The sequence below is a fragment of the Oncorhynchus clarkii genome, chromosome 24, assembly GCF_045791955.1.
Source record: "Oncorhynchus clarkii lewisi isolate Uvic-CL-2024 chromosome 24, UVic_Ocla_1.0, whole genome shotgun sequence".
Classification (NCBI taxonomy): domain Eukaryota; kingdom Metazoa; phylum Chordata; class Actinopteri; order Salmoniformes; family Salmonidae; genus Oncorhynchus; species Oncorhynchus clarkii.
In genome coordinates this window covers 13,273,569-13,289,311 of record NC_092170.1, presented here as the reverse complement: position 1 = coordinate 13,289,311, position 15,743 = coordinate 13,273,569, and the positions used below count along the sequence as shown (strand labels likewise).

The window sequence follows — 15,743 nt, the reverse complement described above, 5'->3', positions numbered from 1 at the left end:
GTAATTTGTTAGATATTACTGCACTGTCGGAGCTAGAAGCACAAGCATTTCTCTACACCCGCAATAACATCTGCTAATCATGTGTATGTGACAAATAAAATTTGATTTGATTCAATAAGTAAACTGAATAGAAAGCTCTCAATCCCATGAAGTCGTTCCACTCAAATATGAAGTTCCATCATAATTTATCAATACAAAGATCCTTTATTACGATATATATCATTATAATACATTTCCCGCTGACAAGTTTAGAAAAAACAAAGTTCTGAGTCATTTCTGCAAGTGGGGACATCTGATACTCTAGATGTGTCAAATGTAAAATGTATTTTGAAACCTATACTAAGAGTTAGTATATATACCTGATACAATGAAGCGCAATTGTGTCAAAAAGGTAAAAAAGCTAAACAAGTATGTACATAACAGCTGAAGAGCTGCGGGAAAAATCTTTACAAGAGCTAACATGGTTTTCCTTATGTAAAATGTGGTCATTTAATGACCTATCTTGCAAACTCCTTCAGACTGATTTTGTAGTGAAGTTTTTGTAGTGAGAATTTTCTTTTAGTTTGAGGTCAAAAGTTCCATTCCTTCACTGAGATATTCTCCCCCGACTACCCTTGCTGCTCCTCACTGAGTGTCTGCGTTTGCTGCTCCTACAATGCCATTCTGTCGCAGCTGGTTCCTCAGAACCTGGTTCTTGGATTTCCAGTCTTCTACCTGTGCAAAATTAGATGGGAAAAGCAGCTCAAACAAAACCTATTATTACATCTGATGCATGGATTTTCGTGAAAAGCTGTTGGTATTTTGGTTTGATATTTTGTTTGCAAGTTACATTTTCAGCATGTTTGAGGGGTACAGTTCGAGCACGACGAGGTGCAGAACCCCTAACCTCGATCGCTTTATAAGTAGTTAATAAGTAGTTGTTTGGATGCGAGGTGATTTGTACAGTCAAGGCAAAAAGTTGAGAATAACACAAAGTTTGCTGCTTCAGTGTCTTTAGATATTTTTGTCAGAAGAGGGACTTTGCAATTAATTGCAATTCATCTGATCACTCTATGGAATACTGAAGTATAATTACAAGCATTTCATAAGTGTCAAAGGCTTTTATTGACAATTACATGAAGTTGATGCAAAGAGTCAATATTTGTAGTGTTGACCCTTTTTTTTCAAGACCTCTGCAATCCGCCCTGGCATGCTGTCAATTAACTTCTGGGCCACATCCTGACTGATGGCAACCCATTCTTGCATAATCAATGCTTGGAGTTTGTCAGAATTTGTGGGGTGCTCCATCATGCTGGAAAAGGCATTGTTCCTCACCAAACTGTTCCTGGATGGTTTGGAGAAGTTGCTCTCGGAGGATGTGTGGCAAAATTGTGAGTGAGCCCACTCCCTTGGCTGAGAAGCAACCCCACACATGAATGGTCTCAGGATGCTTTACTGTTGGCATGACACAGGACTGACGGTAGCGCTCACCTTGTCTTCTCCGGACAAGCTTTTTTCCGGATGCCCTAAACAATCGGAAGGGAGATTCATCAGAGAAAATGACTCAGCAGTCCAATCCCTGTACCTTTTGCAGAATATCAGTCTGTCGCTGATGTTTTTCCTGGAGAGAAGTGGCTTCTTTGCTGCCCTTCTTGACACCAGGCCATCCTCCAAAAGTATTTGCCTCACTGTGTGTGCAGATGCACTCACACCTGCCTGCTGCCATTCTGTATCAACTTTAGGAGACAGTCCTGGCGCTTGCTGGACTTTCTTGGGCGCCCTGAAGCCTTCTTCACAAAAATTGAACCGCTCTCCTTGAAGTTCTTAATGATCCAATAAATGGTTGATTTCGGTGCAATCTTACTGGCAGCATTATTCTTGCCTGTGAAGCCCTTTTGTGCAAAGCAATGATGTCGCCACGTGTTTCCTTGCAGGTAACCATGATTGACAGAGGAAGAACAATGATTCCAAGCACCACCCTCATTTTGAAGCTTCCAGTCTGTTATTCAAACTCAATCAGCATGATAGAGTGATCTCCAGCCTTGTCCTCGTGTCCTCGAAACTCACACCTGTGTTAATGAGAGAATCATTGACATGATGTCAGCTGGTCCTTTTGTGGCAGGGCTGAAATGCAGTGGAAATGTTTTTGGGGGGGATTCAGTTAATTTGCATGGCAAAGAGGGACTTTGCAATTAATTGCAATTCATCTGATCACTCTTCATAACATTCTGGAGTATATGCAAATTGCCATCATACAAACTGAGGCAGAAGACTTTGTGAAAATTAATATTTGTGTCATTCTCAAAACTTTTGGCCACGACTGTAGATCAGTGATGCTGCGCAGTCCGACAACGTTGTCAAATCTCAATTAAATGTTTTCTGTGGTTCTGTGTGATTGCATATACAATTAGTGTTGCAGTAAGTAGGTGAACAGGATTGATAGCACAAAAATCCCTCACTCGCTAATCCTACAGCCTGATCATCAAAATCCAAATCAGAACCTCATTTGAACCTATTACAAAGCATGAACAATTTAAAGTTGGCTACATTTACACAGGCAGCCCAATTCGGATCTTTCCCACTTTTTGGTATTTTGACCAATTAGCTCTTTCAACAATAATTGGGCAAAATATCAGAATTGTGTAAACACAACCATAGTATCTTACCTCTTGCCTCAGTAGTTGGTTGTCCATTTTGAGCCTATCCAGGGTGCTTAGGTCATCCCCCAGTCTAAGGTTGTTCTGCCGAAGCTCCTGGATATAGTCACAGGCTTTGGAGAGGATCCCACCTTTACTCTGGACCAAAACACAAAGACTGTGTCACCCTCTCCCATGTAGGGCCAGGAGGCTTTTCTTGAGAATGTGTTCTGACAAGAAAAAAACTCTTGGTACTACTTTTTATAGTTAAGTTTTTTCTAGTCAGGTGACATGGTCAGGAAAAACTCCTGGCCATACCCATGAGACTTGACAGTGACCCATTTTATGGTGATACTGACCTCATTGCTGATACTGACCTGCCCTGATTTGGTAGGGTCAATGTTGCAGTCTGGGATGGTCTTTGAGAGCGTGACGATCCAGTTGTTGATCTTGTCCCTGCGTCTACGTTCAACTTGAAGACAAATGACAAAATAACAAATTTGAGTAGGTAGGCAGGGCAACACATGATTGTGCTCATCGTGACATCCAAATCCAACTAGCATTTAAGAGACATTTCATATGAGGTATTGTATGAGTAATTTATGATGGGTATCTAGGTCTCACCCTCGTTGTGCTGGGCTCGTCTTTTGTCATCTCTAGAAGTGCGTGGGACCTCTGATTTTCTACAAGACACAATTAGTATAGACATGAATAAACAGATATTACCATAAAAACTTTGGCATACACAGCATACACATGCACACATCCATGTGTGCAGCTAAAACAGTAACAAGGCTAATAAAATAGCCCAACACAAAGAAACTCATGAATGGACACAGGACAGTGTGACTAACTAGTATGGTAACTGTGATGACTCTCCTGGCTTCTCCAGGAGAGCCATCACAGTACCTACTGTACTGATCAAAATGGCAGCTTACGCGTTGTACGGTTGTGTGCGAGGTGCAATGGACCTCTGGTTGGCTCCCGTCAGCACTTCCTGGGGGGACATCATCACATACAACTGCCCTGAAACAAAGAAGTCCCTTGCTTTTTTCAATCCAAATTAACAATATACAGTACCAGTCAAAAAGTTTGGACACACCTACTCATTAAAGGGGTTTTCTTCATTTTTACCATTTTCCACATTGTAGAATAATAGTTAAGACATCAACACTATGAAATAACACATACGGAATCATGTAGTAACAAAAAAAGTGTTAAACAAATCAAAATATATTTTATATTTGAGATTCTTCAAAGTAGCCACCCTTTGCTTTGATGACAGCTTTGCACACTCTTGGCATTCTCTCAACCAGCTTCATGAGGTTGTCACCTGGAATGCATTTCAATTAATAGGTGTGCCTTGTTAAAATTTAATTTGTGGAATTTCTTTCCTTCATGCATTTGAGCCAATCAGTTCTGTTGTGACATGGGAGGGTTGGGGGTCCTATTTAGTAAAAGACCAAGTCCATATTATGTCCATATTTGACTGGTACTCTAACTGTATCAATATCAAATGGCATTCAAAATGGAAAGCCAATTGGAAATAAATGCCCAAGCTGATGGAACATAGAAATAGGATCTATTCATTCTATATAGTAATTATATTTCTATGTGATTGAGTCTCCATCTCCTCACCAGTGGGAGTGCTCTGACTTAGATGTGTATCAGATGCCTGCACCACGCTGGTTACCATAGTGCCTGGTGAAGCATCAGCGATGGTTGCAGGGTAGTAGGTGTAATGCGTCTCAGTGCCGTCCCCCTCCAACCCCTCAGACTGAGAGTACAAAGCCTACAGCAAGAGGACACCTTTGTCAGTGTTGAATAACAATCGAAACTGTATACAGTGAGTAGTAGAGGAATAGAATAGATCATCTTTGCTATCCCAGATTAAAAACAATGCTATGTTTGATTTGCAGAATCCGACTTTAATCAAATACTACTAGCCTGTTGGACAAAACTGGTTGAAATGTAAGTCAACAGAAAACAACCAAAAACAGGCTTAAATTACTTATTTTGACATTATTTCAACCAGTATTTCCCGCTGGGAAGGCCCCAAGTCCTGCTCGTATAAATTCTCACCTGGGTCACAGGCTGTGTGGCTGCAGGAAATCCAGTTAGCACACTGACTGCTGTGGCTCCATCACTTTGAGCCTCCAACTGTCCATCAGACACCTGAATTACTCTGTATGTCACCTTAAGCAAAAGAAAACACACAGGTTTGTTGAGCGAAACATAAAATCCTTCATTAGTAATGACAGAAGACTGAGCCTTAGAAAACCTTGGATGGGCATTGGCTGGGCTCAGAGCTCAAGCTCAGGGACTTCGGCTAGATCTAGTGAGCCCTGTACAGTATGCTTTTCCCAACTGTACCTGCCCAGCGGGAGGGTAGTACAGCTCCCCTACCTGCCCCCCAGCTCCCTCCGTCTTGAATAGATACTTTATCGGATGCTCTGAGGAGAAGGTGGCGGCAGACTGAATGGTGGCGATGGCAGCTGATGGGTCATCTGCTGTAGCCACTGCACCTGGTAGAGCAAAAATCAGAATACAGTCTCTATAATATCAGAAAGAAAATACCATGGGTGTCTTGTCTTCTGATGTTTTGAGGGTCGTTATTTCCTTTCTACATGACATTACCTTCTTCAATGACATGTGCACTTTCATCCGGCTCAGGGCTTTTCTGTTGACTACATAACAAAATGAGAAGAACAATGATAATATACAGTAACAAATATACAGTAACACACCGGTCTTTCAACTTGTGCTAGAATATGACCATCTAGCCCAACACTCAAATGTATTACAACAAATCATGTGGAAGTAGCTTTGGTTCAAATGGATTATGGTTAAATCAATGCATTGTTAGCTCACCCCTTCATTTTCACAGAGTGTCAACTGGAAAGAGAATCTCCTTCATTCACCCGGAAGCTAAACAGGCTTGAGGAAAAAGGTAAAGTTGGTAATCTTTTGGGAAAAACAAACTAGGCTATAGATACCCAATCACGAACATGAAACCTCTGATTTCCAAAAAATCTAGAAAGCATTCAAGGAACCAGCTATATAGTATGTTTGATTGGAGTGATAACAGTACTCTTTAGGCCCCTTCAGTAGTTACAGTGGATGTTGCCCCCTACAATGTAGCCGCGAGCTTGGAACCTCATTCAGCAAATAACTACTGTTACCCTGTAACTTTCCAGATCATTTCATTGCCGAAAACGTCATGCAAACAGCTGAAGCTAAATGTCAAAATTCGAAATGCCAAATCCAGAGTGCTAAAGTAGTAGCAAATCAACACACATACCGATATTTAATTGTATAAATTACGAATATGTAGCAAGCTGCATTATTCCAACGGTTCCTTCAAGCTGCGACAGGTCAGTTAAACAAAGCACCTTTGCTATAGCTAGCTGCTACTAGCTAATGTTGTGAATTAACGTAAACTAACCTTAGCTATTTAGACAGTAATAAAGCCAGGCAAATGTCGAACATTTGGCATTTGTACAACGCTGCTTGAAACATTTAATTGCATAGAGAATACAGTATTTGTACAATAGCTACCTACATACAAGATCGGAATATTTCCCTTACGGTGCAATTGGCCTCTCCCCAGTTGTTTGTCAACATTACTGGCTGTCTGCGCCATTGACTGTATGGTCTGCGCATGTGCAACATTTATGCGATTTATTTACCTCGCCTGGCGCGCTCATTGAGAAGATTTGGCCTAGTAATACCATTCCACTGCTCCTAGGAACTGCGCCCGATAAAATAAACAAACAGATCTAATGTTGTAGCCATCTTTACCGGGCTTCATCAACTGTGCAGATCTTGGATCAGCATTCTAACCACACCCCTGGTATAAATCAGAAGGAGACACAATATTTAACCGATCCTGAATCTGGGACCGTGGGCAAGTAGCCTACATTAGAAGTTATTTTGGCCGAAGGGGTTCACTGTTTCACAATTTTTTATCATAGACAATTATGTGAAAGTTAATCTAAATTCCTAAATGAATGACGCCTGCATGCACCGTAACTCTGTCTTGTTTTGTTGTCGTCTTTATTTTCCCACTCAAAAAAATCAAAGGTTCGCTACAGTGATGAAAAAGTGGCTGGCAAAACACTGGACAGCGCCCGTGGTTCGAACCCCTTTGCAGAGGTAGAGAATGTTTCTGATAGAGAAAGTGTTCGAAGTAACCACTGAGCTACACCAGCGCAGTATGTTATATGGTAAATGCGTGTATTAAACATAAACCGCGATGTCGTCAACATCCTGTTTCAATACATTGTACAGTGGGGAGAACAAGTATTTGATACACTTGATACACATGCAGATCTTGGATCAGCATTCTAACCACACCCCTGGTATAAATCAGAAGGAGACACAATATATAACCTCTGGGACCGTGGGCAAGTAGCCTACATTAGAAGTTATTGCGTGTGGTAAATGCGTGTATTATACAGGTACACTTTAACTGTGAGAGGCGGAATCTGAAACAAAATTCCAGAAAATCACATTGTATGATTAAGTAATGAATTTGCATTTTATTGCATGACATAAGTATTTGATACATCAGAAAAGCAGAACTTAATATTTGCTACAGAAACCTTTGTTTGCAATTACAGAGATCATATGTTTCCTGTAGTTCTTGACCAGGTTTGCACACACTGCAGCAGGGATTTTGGCACACTCCTCCATACAGACATTCTCCAGATCCTTCAGGTTTCGGGGCTGTCGCTGGGCAATCCGGACTTTCAGCTCCCTCCAAAGATTTTCTATTGGGTTCAGGTCTGGAGACTGGCCTGGCCACTCCAGGACCTTGAGATGCTTCTTACAGAGGCACTCCTTAGTTGCCCTGGCTGTGTGTTTCGGGTCGTTGTCATGCTGGAAGACCCAGCCACAACCCATCTTCAATGCTCTTACTGAGGGAAGGAGGTTGTTGGCCAAGATCTCGCGATACATGGCCCCATCCATCCTCCCCTCAATACGGTGCAGTCGTCCTGTCCCCTTTGCAGAATAGCATCCCCAAAGAATGATGTTTCCCCCTCCATGCTTCACGGTTGCGATGGTGTTCTTGAGGTTGTACTCATCCTTCTTCCTCCAAACACAGCGAGTGCTCTATTTTTGTCTCAGACCACATGGCCTTCTCCCATTCCTCCTCTGGATCATCCAGATGGTCATTGGCAAACTTCAGACAGGCCTGGACATGCGCTGGCTTGAGCAGGGGGACCTTGCGTGCGCTGCAGGATTTTAATCCATGACGGCGTAGTGTGTTACTAATGGTTTTCTTTGAGATTGTGGTCCCAGCTCTCTCCAGGTCATTGACCAGGTCCTGCCGTGTAGTTCTGGGCTGATCCCTCACCTTCCTCATCATCATTGATGCCCCACGAGGTGAGATCTTGCATGGAGCCCCAGACCAAGGGTGATTGACCGTCATCTTGAACTTCTTCCATTTTCTAATAATTGCACCAACAGTTGTTGCCTTCTCACCAAGCTGTTTGCCTATTGTCCTGTAGCCCACCCCAGCCTTGTGCAGGTCTACAATTTTATCCCTGATGTCCTTACACAGCTCTCTGGTCTTGGCCATTTTGGAGAGGTTGGAGTATGTTTGATTGAGTGTGTAGACGGGTGTCTTTTATACAGGTAACGAGTCCAAACAGGTGCAGTTAATACAGGTAATGAGTGGAGAACAGGAGGGCTTCTTAAAGAAAAACTAACAGGTCTGTGAGAGCCGGAATTCTTACTGGTTGGTAGGTGATCAAATACTTATGTCATGCAATAAAATGCAAATGAATTACTTAAAAATCATACAATGTGATTTTCTGGATTTTTGTTTTAGATTCCGTCTCTCACAGTTGAAGAGTACGTATTATAAAAAATTACAGACCTCTATATGCTTTGTAAGTAGGAAAACCTGCAAAATCGGCAGTGTATCAAATACTTGTTCTCCCCAGTGTATATGCTACTCCATGTTTAAAAATGGACAGCAAGAATGTGACTCAGAAAATAAAATATGAGTCTTTGAACTATAGAACGTAATCTATTTGATAAAATGTATGTTACTCCATACATTTCTTCATAATGCTTGTTGTGGATTGTTGTCTCGTGTGTATATTATCAGTGGCAGTTCTAGCTTGTATGGCTCCCTGGGTGAACCACCCCTCTGCACTAACTGTCATTTTTATTCAGACATTTGAAACAACACAAATAAATAATCATATCATGTAAAACTATATCAATATAAAAAATATATAAATAAGACTCATAAATATAAAAAAGAAGTAGCAAAGACAAATAGAAACAAATTTGTGTTGATTTGGCACTTGAGCATCAATACATTACCCATCCCCCAACACTGTCAACCAAGAGTCAAGACTAAACCGATTCACCTTGGTGGTGGGCAGACTGGTTTTATATTATTATTAACCATTTCACACAAACCAGGAAAAAATGCAGCAATATTTCTGTGAAACTATATATTCACAGTATTATGAATGAATTGTGGTTTATTTGGTAGCATTTCGTAGTGTGAGTGATTTTACTAATTGCATTAGTACTGTACAAAGTTAGAGGTGCGCTATTTGATAGATTCCCCCGCTCCACCTACCTCGGGCTTCCAGTGGGGAGACCTGAGGTCAACCTACCCCCCTCCCCATCTTGTACTTCTGAGTGGGAGACCTTCCCAGGCAGTAGCCTGCCTAGCTCATAAACTACAATCAGGGCGCCCACTCCGACAAGGTTAATTAACCCACAGTCCCACACGGTGACATGGTATCATTGATGTGACGTGCAAATGAGATTGTTTTATTTTAAATTAGGCCACAGGAAGGCTAAATATTTATATTTCATTTTTATTTGTCATGTCATGAATTGTACAGAGTAGCCGAATTCAGACAGAGTTGAGCTTCAGCTTGTCAGGGTAGGTTGTGCATTCAGGAGAGGATCTTCCATAGTGACATGAATACCACAGGCCATAGCAGGGTGGGAGCTTGATGCAACATCCACCCCATGGTAGAGCAAGGTTTGATGTGTTCTGGGGAGAGGAAGGTTATTGTGTTCATTAACATGTACAAAGTCATCCACTTGATGAATATTGTCAGGATGAGTTCTCTCTTCAGCAGTGGGCCTCATCTGTGTTCATGTTATATAGTGGACATTTGTGTTTTTTCCACTCAGCTATCATCGTTTGTTTTTATCCACCTAATTTCATCAAGCTTTTAGGGCTGCATTGCAACTTTCCTCAGTCATATGTGCCTTTTGACAATACATAGGAATGCATGCAGGTCATGCTAGATTTCAGAAATATATTTGAAATAGAGATCTTATGAACTTTGTCCATAAGACTGGAACAGCGTTTTTATTTAATCCACTGACATACACTTTTGTCTTATTATACAATGTCATAACGTAGCTGGCATTGCTTCAAAAGGCATATACAGGTAACTGCCAAAATAAAGGAAACACCAACCTATTAGTGTCTTGAGGGCATTCGGCCATCACGAGCCAGAACAGATTTAATGCACCTTGGCATAGATTCTGTAAGTGTTTGGAACTCTATTGGAGGGATGTGACACCATTCTTCCATGAGAAATTCCATAATTTGGTATTTTGTTGGTGGTGGTGGAAAACGCTGTCTCACGTGCCGCTCCAGAATCTCCCATAGGTGTCCAATTGGGTTGAGAGCTGATGACTCGGACGGCCATGGCATATTGCTTACATCGTTTTCATGCTCATCAAACCATTCAGTGACCACTCATACCCTGTGGATGGGGGCATTGCTATCCCATAGCCATGGTAGCCAAAATAATGTCCTGCGCAGAAATTTTATACATGACCCTAAGCATGATGGGATGATAATTGCTTAATTAACTCAGAAACCACACCTGTTTGGAAGCACCTGCTTTCAATATACTTTGTATCACTCATTTACTCAAGTGTTTCCATTATTTTGGAGGTTACCTGTAGGTCAATAAGTAATTTCACCTGTATATATCTATTCTTTTGATTGATACTCACGTTTATTGTTTGGGTTCATGTAGTTTATAGTGATGTTCTTCCTCTCTTCTCTACCTCTCCGTATCAAAGTACAGTTATAACTCTTTGTCTCGTTGGAATGAGTTAGGGCATGGCCAATGAGAATAAGCTGACATCGACCTTTTGCTGTAATGTGAAAGGTTGAGTAATTTGTCATCTGAAAGTTTTTGTAAGAGCTCCCCAACAGGACCCCGTCCTCTGTGGTGAGGAAGTCACAATCAAAGGACGGTGACTCTGGACATGGTGGGTACTCGCATTCCAACATGAGGCTGTTGTTTTCAGTGATACAGGCATTAAGTTTTCCAAAATCGCCTTTCTTCTCTGGTGAACAGGTGACTGAAAGTACAAGACATACAAATACTTACAATAATGCTTCATTTGGTTTTAATAACAACTCCATGTATTGATAGAGTAAAAGGTTAAAGGGACATTTCCCTCATAAAGGAAAGTTTGTCCAATGTTTTTAGACCTCAAAAGTAGACTAATGTTGAGATACATACAGTACCAGTAAAAAGTTTGGACACACCTACTCATTCAATGTTTTTTCTTTATTTTTACTATTTTATACATTGTAGAATAATAGTGAAGACATCAAAACTATGAAATAACACATATGGAATCATGGAGTAACCAAAAAAGTGTTAAACACTTTCAAAGTAGCCACCCTTTGCCTTGACAGCTTTGCACACTCTCAGTCGCGAGGTAGTCACCTGGAATGCATTTAAATTAACAGGTGTGCCTTGTTCAATGTTAATTTCTGGAATTTCTTTCCTTGCTACTATGAAGAATCTAAAATATATTTTGATTTGGTTAATACTTTTTTTGTTATTACATGATTCCATATTTATTATTTCACAAACTCAGCAAAAAAAGAAACGTTCTCTCACTGTCAACTGCGTTTGTTTTCAGCAAACTTAACGTGTAAATATTTGTATGAACATAACAAGATTCAACAACTGAGACATAAACTGAAATAGAAATAGAATAATGTGTCCCTGAACAATGGGGGGGTCAAAATCAAAAGTAACAGTCAGTATTTTGTGTGGCCACCAGCTGCATTAAGTACTGCAGTGCATCTCCTTCTCATGGACTACACCAGATTTGCCAGTTCTTGCTGTGAGATGTTACCCCACACTTCCACCCAGACACCTGCAAGTTCCTGGACATTTCTGGGGGGAATGGCCCTAGCACTCACCCTCCGATCCAACAGGTCCCAGATGTGCTCAATGGGATTGAGATCCGGGCTCTTCGCTGGCCATGGCAGAACACTGACATTCCTGTCTTGCAGGAAATCATGCACAGAACGAGCAGTATGGCTGGTGGCATTGTCATGCTGGAGGGTCATGTCAGGATGAGTCTGCAGGAAGGGTACCACATGAGGGTGTCTTCCCTGTAACACACAGCATTGAGATTGCCTGCAATGACAACAAGCTCAGTCCGATGATGCTGTGACACACCGCCTCAGACCATAACGGACCCTCCACCTCCAAATCAATCCTGCTCAAGAGTACAGGCCTCGGTGTAACGCTCATTCCTTCGACAATAAACGCAAATCCGACCTTTCCCCCCTAGTGAGACAAAACCGCGACTCGCCAGTGAAGGGCACTTTTTGCCAGTCCTGTCTGGTCGAGCGACGGTGGGTTTGGGCCCATAGGCGACGTTGTTGCCGGGGATGTCTGGTGAGGACTTGCCTTACAACAGGCCTACAAGCCCTCAGTCCAGCCTCTCTCAGCCTATTGCAGACAGTCTGAGCACTGATGGAGGGATTGTGTGTTCCTGGTGTAACTCGGGCAGTTGGGGGGGGGGGGGGGGGGGGGGGGGGGGGGGGTACTGTCACGCCCTGACCTTAGAGAGCCTTTTTATGTCTCTATTTGGTTTGGTCCGTGTGTGATTTGGGGTGGGCATTCTACGTTTTGTGTTCTATGTTTCTTTATTTCTATGTTTTGGCCAGGTATGCTTCTCAATCAGGGACAGCTGTCTAACGTTGTCTCTGATTGGGAACCATACTTAGGTAGCCCTTTCCCTCCTTTCAGTGTGGGAAGTTATCTTTGTTAGTGGCACTATAGCACTGTAAACTTCACGGTTGTTTCTTTCGTTTTTTGTTTTGTTGGTGACATTTTTTTTTAAGGAAAATGTACACTCACCACGCTGCACCTTGGTCTTCTTCCAGTATCGGCCGTGGCAGTTCATTAATTGTTTATGGTTCATTGAACAAGCATGGTAAACAGTGTTCAAACCCTTTACAATGAATATCTGTGAAGTTATTTGGATTTTTACGAATTAGCTTTGAAAGAAAGGGTCCTTACAAAGGGACAGTTTAGTTTTGATGTCGTCTTCACTACTATTCTACAATGTAGAAGATGTAAAAATAAAGAAACACCCTGGAATGAGTAGGTGTGTCCAAACCTTTCACTGGTACTGTATATATTATTTCAAATTAATTCCATTGCGAGTACTATGTACACTGTTTCAAACTGACAGGTGGTTTTGGTCTCACCCCTGTCAAGTACGTTAAAACATGGTCATCTTTAGTATCAACACAATCCACTAGAAGTGAACTCCTCAGCTTTGAAGACGTCTTCACTATTATTGTACAATGTAGAAAGTTGTTTAAAAATACATTTTAAAAAACCTTGAATGAGTAGGTGTGTCCAAACGTTTGACTGGTACTCCACGTCAACAACCTAGACCATCTGTTGTGTAGATCCAGCTATATGCCTCAATCCCAAATGAATGGAAAAGATAAGCACCATCTAATTCTCTGGTTTTATTCAGTGCCTATCTTTTCCACTCACTTAGGGTGGAGGCATATAGGTGGATCAACACTCAGCCAATGTTGTGGGAAATGGTTTTGTCTTGACATTAGACTACTTGGAAGGTCTGAAAACGTCTGACAAACTTTGATTTGAAAGTGTAATGTCCCTTTAAGAGAATGTAACATAAATAGTGCTTCATCACATGACTTGTTATAGTGTGCATGTGTAAGCTTGACATTTCTAATAGCCCCCACACAGGTATAAATGTGATGCAAAGAGAACGTATGTATCTTTATATGAAATAATGTCTTTATATGAATTTAACAAGTGGAGAAAAAAGAAAAGCATGACAAAGTCCAACATGCATCTAGCGAGGTAATTCAATCAGCAGACAGATTTGATTACAGGGATTCTCCTGATTTATGAGCTTGTTGTGTGTGCAGCACTGGTCTGCAGCTTCCTAGCTTACCCACCCAGAAACAGGAAGAGAAGTGTTGTGGAAAAGAGTAACATGTTCCCGACGCCCCAGTGTTGCTCTGTGGGAGATAAAACACACTGGTTCTGAATTACAACACGAGCCTCACCTCTAGGAACTCCCTGTAGATCTGAACTCTGAAACAATTGAATAGGTCTGAACATTTCCACCCATCACAACGTTGAAAGCAAATTGAAGCTATCCCCATAATCCTGACTGTAATGAATAACTATGAATATCTAACATTTACATTTGAGTCATTTAGCAGACGCTATTATCCAGAGTGACTTACAGTGCATTCATTTTAAGATAGCTAGGTGGGACAACAACAAATCACAGGCATAGAAAGTAAAATTTTCCTCAAACTAGCTATCAGTAGAGTTAGAACTAGAAGGAGGAGGGGTGGGGTGAGGAGAATTATTTAAGATACTGTTTGAAGAGGTAGGGTTTCAGAAGTTTTTGAAAGATGGGCAGAGACTCTGCTGTCCTAGCTTCAGGGGGAAGCTGGTTCCAACATCGGGGTGACAGGACAGAGAAGAGCTTGGACTGGGCTGAGCGGGATCTGCCCTCCTTTAGGGGTGGGAGGGCCAAGATACCTGAGGTGGCAGAACGGAGTGCTTGGGTTGGAATGAAGGGTTTGAGCATAGCCTGAAGGGAGGGGCAGTTTCTATTTCTGTTCCGTAGGTAAGCACCATGGTCTTGTAGTGGATGTGATTCACTGACTTGAATCCAGTGGAGTGTGCAGAGGAGCGGGGTGACATGAGAGAACTTGGGAAGGTTGTTGCATTGGTTTGATGGCACAAGAGGGGAACCCAGCGAACAGCGAGTTGCAGTAGACCAGACGGGTAGTCCACAGGTGATTGAGTATCCCCCATGAGCCTACATGTTGGTTGGGTCAACAATGCATTACCGTATCCAACATTGACTACAGCTGTCCTAGTCTTACAAATTTTCTAAATCGCGTACAAATCATTTTTGGATCTCTGTTGAAATGTATCTATAGCAGAACAGAATTTTTATGATATTTTACAATATTGCGGACATGTAGAGAATGAAGTTGGGTTACTTCTACATAACTTTTGGTTACTCCTAGGTTATACTCTCCAACATTGTGACCTTCCATTATTTGAGTGTAGATTGAGGCATATACGTTTCTCCATTGTATTCACCTTAGTGGAGGCTACTGAGGAGAGAACAGCTCATAATAATGGCTGGAACGGCGCAGATGAAATGATATCAAACCACGTGTTTGACACCATTCCATATATACCACTCCAGCCATGACCACAAGACCGTCCTCCCCAATTAAGGTGCCACCAATCTACTGTGATTCACCTTTCCTATTTCTTTTGTGGATTGTGTTTTTGTGCGCAATTTGAAAGTTTACAAAGCTATGAACAAACCAGCCTATGTACTGAATACATGGAATTGTAATGTGATGATACCAATGAATGAATCCTGCACACAATGTGCTTATTTGTATTCATCAGGAATAATATGAGATTTTTTTATTTCACCTTTATTTAACTAGGCAAGTCAGTTAAGAACAAATTCTTATTTTCAATGACAGCCTAGGAACGGTGGGTTAACTGCCTTGTTCAGGGGCAGAACAACAGATTCTTACCTTGTCAGCTCAGGGATTTGATCTTGCAACCTTTCGGTTACTAGACCTGAAATTGTTTGGTGAAATATGCATAAAAGGAGAGTAACTGCCCATAATTCTGAACTTTTGGATAGTTTAAGTCCCAATTTTTGATCATCATGATTTAATGACTGCCAAGAAAATATATTGATCTACATGGATCTTTAAAGACAGACTAACTTTCTGTTTTGTCTGCGCCGAGATAAGTATGGTTGCATTAATCT

General features: G+C 41.5%; 1 pseudogene; it reads right to left on the bottom strand.

The window, feature by feature from the left end:
• Window positions 1-184: 184 nt before the first annotated feature.
• LOC139382511 (upstream stimulatory factor 1-like) lies at window positions 185-6,407 on the bottom strand (annotated as a pseudogene).
• Between the last annotated feature and the right edge of the window lie 9,336 nt (window positions 6,408-15,743).